General features: G+C 38.3%; 1 long non-coding RNA gene across 1 annotated transcript in view; it reads right to left on the bottom strand.

Annotated features, from left to right (window-relative positions):
* LOC103598674 overlaps positions 1-6,375 on the bottom strand; it is a 51,317-nt gene extending 44,942 nt beyond the window's left edge. Inside the window, exon 1 of the long non-coding RNA XR_551218.1 lies at positions 6,088-6,375. This is a non-coding gene — a long non-coding RNA (uncharacterized LOC103598674). The remainder of the gene's footprint in view (positions 1-6,087) is intronic.
* Positions 6,376-6,756: the final 381 nt, after the last annotated feature.

The following is a 6,756-nucleotide window of genomic DNA, read 5'->3' as shown; positions in this document are numbered from 1 at the left end:
GCGGTGCAGCCGGTCTCAAAAAGGACAAAAAAAATAAAAAAAGAAAGTGGGGCACAAAAAGGCCAGGTGTCAGCCCTGCCTGTGAACAGAAGGGTGGGAGCAATGACCTCACTGAGGAGTTGCCACTTAAATTGAGTCATGAAAAGTGGATTCATCCGGCAGATGGAAGGTGAAGAAGGAGACGGACAATGACACAAAGGCATTGAACAATATGTAAGGCTGGGCAAACTATCACCAAAGCCAGGATTAGGCAATAGGGAGCCATAAAAAGATTTTTTAAAATAAATTGGTTTTACAAACTTGTGCATGAAATGTTCAGAGCAGTACTGTTGACAATAGCCAAAAGATGGAAACAACCCAAATGTTCATCAGCTGATGAATGGATACACAAAATGTGGTATATCCATACAATGGAATGGTGTTCAGCCATAAAAAGGAATGAAGGACTCATACAAACTACAACATGGATGAACCTAGAAAACATTGTGCCAAGTGAAAAACACCAGACACAAAAGGGCATGCATTGTATGTGTTCATTTATATGGAACGTCCAAGATAGACAAATCTATATAGACAGAAAGCAGATTCGGGGTTGCTGGTCAGAGGCGGTGAGGAGATAGGGAGTGACCGCTTAATGGGTAAAGTTTTCCTTTCAGGTACTGAACACATTCTGGAACTAGATAGTACTGGTGGTGGTGACAGTTGTGCAATATTGTGAATATAATAAATGACATTGAATCATACACTTTAAAATGATGAATTTTCTGCAACATGTATTTTTCCACAATTTTAAAAAATAAAAATTTTAAAATAAAAATTGGTTTTAAATTATGAAAGCAAAACAAAAATAAAGAACACAAAAAAGTAAAAATTTTTCACCACGCTCCCAATCCTCCACTCCTACTCTACAAAAGTAAACATTATTTAGGTTTGTACTTTAATTTTCCCTTCCAGAGATATGTTTTGTATATGAGTACATAAGGGAACAGGTGCAGGGAGTGCAGGGGTGTATGGTCACAAAATACTTTTCTTTCTATTTAGCTGCTGGGGAATCTTGGGACTTTAAAATTCCTCTCATTATACATAAGCCTAGAAGAACTCACATTAGAACTACAATGTGATTGCTTTAGCCTTCGAAGATTCTTTTTTCAACTCATGCATAAATAGCCTGTCAGTAAATTGAGATTGACACAGTTGGGTTTTAAGGTGAGGTTTGCTGAGGAAGTTTCATTCTGTAAAAATAATTTTTAAAAACCCAATTATAGGCTGAGAAGAGAAAGAACACTGAGACCATTGCAACAGGTTCCACAGCGATGCCATCCTGATCAAGGCCATGGCAGGAAGAGAAGACAGGAGGGTATTTATGGTGAGATGGTTTCAGGTAATAGTGCACAAATAACTCATTCATGGGAAGGAAACAGCATTTCACAAGCAGAGAACCCAATAAGGTATTGAAAAATAGGTCTCAACTAGAAGTTAGACTTAATGTAATTTATTCTTGCAAGTTAATAAGTTAATAGCGATAAAGTCAACTAAAGAATGCTTTCACTAAGGAAAAGAGGGAAGCTTTCTGGAAGGAAGGAAACAAGGTCAAAGACATGCATGAAGCACGATCTTTTGGGAAATGGTCAACATTTATGGCTCAGTCTTAGAAAACATAAGAAGACAGAGTCTATTTTTACCTCAGACTTATAAATTGAATTCGTTAGCAATTTAAGTATGGGAAGCTATTTGTAAATCTGCTATTTGACTATCTCAAACCAAGTAGTTATACAATGGCTTTAGGTAAGAGAAAAGTCATCCAATTTATAGTTATCAGATATTTATCTCAGAGTTAGGATCAACACTGAGCCTCAGTTTCCTTGGGTATAAAACAAGGAAAACAGTTTCACCTCATAAAGTAGTCATGAGGATTACTGAGATAAAACGTGCAAAGCATTCAGTACAGGACCTAGCGCATGATAAGTGTTCAACAAATATTGGATATTATTATTGTTAACATGATCAAATCATCATCATAGGTCTGTGCTTTTATAATTCAGTGTCTTAGGCAAGAAGCCAAACGCAATCTACGAGATGACTTGCACACAAATTTTATTTCTTTTTAATATTTTAATGTGCAATTGCTTAATACAATAGATGTGCTATTAATATTTTAATTTATCAAACTTTTTAAATCATATTTTAAATGTACCGTGGAACTCTTACTTTAAAAAGTTGCCATTGAATTTGAGTGACCAATTAAGAATTTATCTTGTACTTGTTTTTTTTTAGTGCCTTGGATGCACTAGGAAAGAATGAAACATTGTTCTCCTCCCTGGTGGGGAAGCTAAGTATTAAGACCAGTATGACTTCAGTGGTCTGTATCAGCCATTATCAAAAAAAACAGCATGGGGTGTGGCGTAGCCTCTGAGCTGCCCTTGGGGAAGGCCCTTTCTTGCCTTGACAGGACAGGGTAGTGATGGCACACAGATGGTTGCATCAGCACCCCAGTGCAGCATCACTTGGCCACAAGAACAAGGGCAGCCGTGGCCAATGTGACTTAGAGATAAGGGGTTGCACTCGTTTAAGAACCGGCCATTGGGAAGGTCCTCTTTCAAAACTGAAGGGAAGTTCCATGAGGGCAGCAGCTGTGTCTCATTCACAGCAGTGGCCCAAGAGCAAGAACAACACCTGGGCTATCGTAAACAATCAATATGTGGGGATGAATGCATGCGTGGATCATAAAAATCTCCAGGAATCCTTGTAGGATGGAAGGAAAAGAGAGTTCTCAAAATGACTGATATTGGACCTTTTACTAATTCTGGTAGATAAAGCTCAAGCTGGTTCTCTTTAAATTTGGGAAATGAAAAAAGAACTGACATTATTAGCACCCAATTGTGTAGATAAATATATTTCTGGTACATTAATCACTGAAAGCACTTAAATAAAGGCTAGAGAGGGGTGTTACACAGATAAAATAGTTCAACTTGAGGCACAAGGTTAAATAATATAGAGGTTTCTGGCATTTTTAAGTCTCTTACCCTTTTAAGATCTGATGAAAACTATGAAACCCCTCCATAGAAAAATCCACATGCAGACATTGCAATAATCATGGGCGTCAGGGTGGGGATGGGGCTAGGAATGTGGGGAGAGGAGGAGGAGAAATTAATGAATAACTGGTTGAAGAAAAACAGGATAAGAAGAATCTAATGCCCCTTTTGAATCTATCTCAAACAGCCTGTAAAAAAAAAAAAACTTCTTACCAGTATCTGTACCCCTATATTTACTGCAGCACTATTCACAATACCCAAGATATAGAAACAACCTAAGTGTCTATCAACAGAGATAAGGTGTTGCACTCATTCCGATAAAGAAAATAAATGGATAAAGAAAAGGTGGTATTTGGACCAATGGAACAGAATAGAGAACCCAGAAATCAATCCACATATTTACAGCCAATTGATCTTTGACAAAGGCACCAAGAACACACACTGGGGAAAAGACTGCCTCTTCAATAAATGGTGCTGGGAAAACTGGACATCCACATGTAGAAGAATGAAACTAGACCTGTATCTCTAGCCATATACCAAAACCAACTCAAAATGGATTTAAAACTTAGACATAAGACTTGAAACTATAAAACTCCTAAAAGAAAACATGGGGGAAACACTCCAGGAAGTAGGACTGGACAAAGACTTTATGAATATGACCCCCAAAGCACAGGTAACAACAGGAAAAATAAACAAATGGGATTATATCAAACTAAAAAGCTTATGCACAGCAAAAGAAACAATTAACAGTGAAAAAACAACCTACAGAGTGGGAGAAAGTATTTGCAAACTATGCATCCAACGAAGGATTAATACCCAGAATATAAGGAACTCAAACAACTTAACAGTAAAAAAAACAAAAACCTGATTTAAAAAATGGGCAAAGGAGCTGAGTAGGCATTTCTCAAAGGAAGATATACAATGGCCAATAGACACATGAAAACATGTTCATCACTCACCATTAGGGAAATGCAAATCAAAATCCCATTGAGATGTCATCTCACCCCAGTTAGACTGGCTATTATCAAAAAGACAGAGAATAACAAATGCTGCTGAAGATGTGGAGAAAGGGGAACCCTCCTACACTGTTGGTGGGACTGTAAATTAGTGCAGCCATTATGGAAAACGGTATGGAGGTTCCTCAAACAACTACAGATAGAACTGCCATACAATCCAGCAATCCTGCTACTGGGTACATACCCAACAGAATGGAAATCATCATGTTGAAGGGATACCTGCACTTCCATATTTATTGCAGCTCTATTTACAATAGTCAAGAGTTGGAACCAACCTAAATGTATATTGTTGGACGTCTGAATAAGGAAAATGTGGTGTATCTACATAATGGAATACTACTCTGACATAAAAAAGAATGAAATACTGCCATTCGCAGCAATCTTAGAGAAAATTATGTTAAGTGAAATAAGCCAAGCATAGGAAGAGAAATACCACATGTCCTCACTCATAAGTTGGAGCTAAAAAATAAACAAATAAATTTAAATATATAAAGATACAACAATCACAATAATGCATTGAACTTTCAAAAGGAGAGAACAGAACTGAGGTTACTAAAGGCAGGAAAGAGAGAGGAGTTAGGGGGAGTAGGGGAGGAATTGGTAAGGGGCCACAAAAAGTGATTACACTGTATAATGTTAATATACTAATTATCCTGATTTGAGTATCACATATCGCACACAGGTATTGATATTCAACTCTGTAACCTACAGATAAACTATGCACAATAAACTATGTCACGATAAAATAAATATATTCTAAAACAAGAAAATAAAGTAAAATAAATTATAAAAACAAAAAGAAAGAAAACGTGGTATGTTTCAGGTCTCGTGGCCAGCTTAAACATCAGCACAGCCATGTTAATCAACTTTCTACCCTCTTCTCCCTCCCCTTTCCCTCTTTCTGCTCTGGGAACTGGTCAGCAAAATTCCTCACCTAGGAATGGGTACACATAACTGTTATCATCAAAGGAACATCCTGCTCAAGCTCGTATGCTGTGGATAGATGTATTGTACTGATCAGTGTATATGGTGGTGACACAAACCAGCCCTAACCGACCAGATGTTATTGGACCACAAAGGCTATGTCACCTTGCATATACCACTAATTTCAAAATTGCCCATAACTCTGCCAGGATTCTCCCTCAAAGTCTTACAAGACCCCTGCTTTCCTTTGTTCAGGGGAGCTGATCTGACTCAGTCTCCCCTCTACACTGGTGGAATAAAGCCTCTTGGCTGAAATAGCGCCTGGCTCGGGTCTCTCTCTTTTCTCCGTCTTGCCAAACCTAACAGTATGATACATAATGGAATGCTATTCAGCCATAAAAGAATGAGAAATCCTGTCATTAGCAGCAACAGGTATGAGCCCGGGAAACATTATGTTAAGAGAAATGTCTGGTACATAAAGAGAATTACCGCATGTTCTCACCTATATGCAGGAGTTTAAAGAGTTGAACTCACAGACAGTAGAGCGTAGTGTTGTAGTTAGTAGAGGCTGGGAAGGGAAGGGAGAGCAGAACGCAGGACGAGGTGGGTTAAAGGACACAGACTTACAGCTACATAGGATGAATAAGTTCTAGTGCTCTGTAATAGTGCTGGGTGACTATAACTAACAATAATTTATTGCATATTTTCAAATGGCTAGAAGAAAGGAGTTCAAATATTCTGAGAACACAGAAATGATAAATGTTTGCAGTGATGGATATGCTGACTACCCTGGTGTGATCATTACACATTGTAAACATGTCTCAAAATATCACTCTGGATCCCATAAATATATCGAATTATTACATGTCAATTAAAAATAAAAAGTAAAGCAATTTTTAAAACTACCTCTTACCAACTCTTTTGTAATACACATGTGTATCCTCCCTTGACCAGTTCTGTAAATCTAGATTTATGCATTTTGATTAGATTAGTTTAAGAGCCATCATTTTTGCATTGTTTGGGTAAGCCTGGGGTTGTGAGAAGGCTGTGGATTTGGGGTACTTGCAGACTTTGCTTGAGTTTTATGGGTGCTGGGAACAGAGGCATAGAAATACCTTTATTGACAAGAACAGTGAACAGCTCTGAAGGAAAAGACCAAGAACGAATGGCCCAGTTTCAATGCGGAAGGAGCCAGGAGGTTGACAGCAGGATAGAGAAAGAGATCTTGGCCACCAGAGGGGGCAAACTCCAGTCTTTCTCAGCGGTACTGCTTCCAGGTGTCAAAGAACAAGGCAATCGTGCTTTTCAAAAATCCTTCTGAAATTAGAAAAATCTTTTTTCTTAACACATCACACATGCATGTCTTTGTATCACACATCACATTCAACACACCTTACTGAACACCTACTTTGTATTAAAATAACAATATTGAGGGGGCTTAAGGACGATAGAGTTTCTGCCTTCACCTTGACAGGAGGCAGCAGGGATTCTTGGGAAGAGCATGAACCTCGGATATCAGACAGGAATGGCTCTGAGTCTTGGCTTTGCCACCTACTCACTGTGACTGCAGCCAAGTCAGGTAACTGAGCCTCCATTTCCTCATTTGAAAAGCAGCTATAATGATGCTGCTGCCTCATCTCAGGACTGCAGAGTGTCTGACACATAGTATGACTTAATAAATGTCACCTTCTCTCCAGTTCACCTCTCTTTTGCCAAAGAACTTTAAATCAACTCAGTGAGTGAAAACATTCTGTAAAGCTAAGTTTAATCAAAGGTGAAAATAA

The sequence above is a fragment of the Galeopterus variegatus genome, unplaced genomic scaffold, assembly GCF_000696425.1.
Source record: "Galeopterus variegatus unplaced genomic scaffold, G_variegatus-3.0.2 Scaffold2708, whole genome shotgun sequence".
NCBI classification, from domain to species: domain Eukaryota; kingdom Metazoa; phylum Chordata; class Mammalia; order Dermoptera; family Cynocephalidae; genus Galeopterus; species Galeopterus variegatus.
This window is presented reverse-complemented; position numbering and strand designations above follow the sequence as displayed.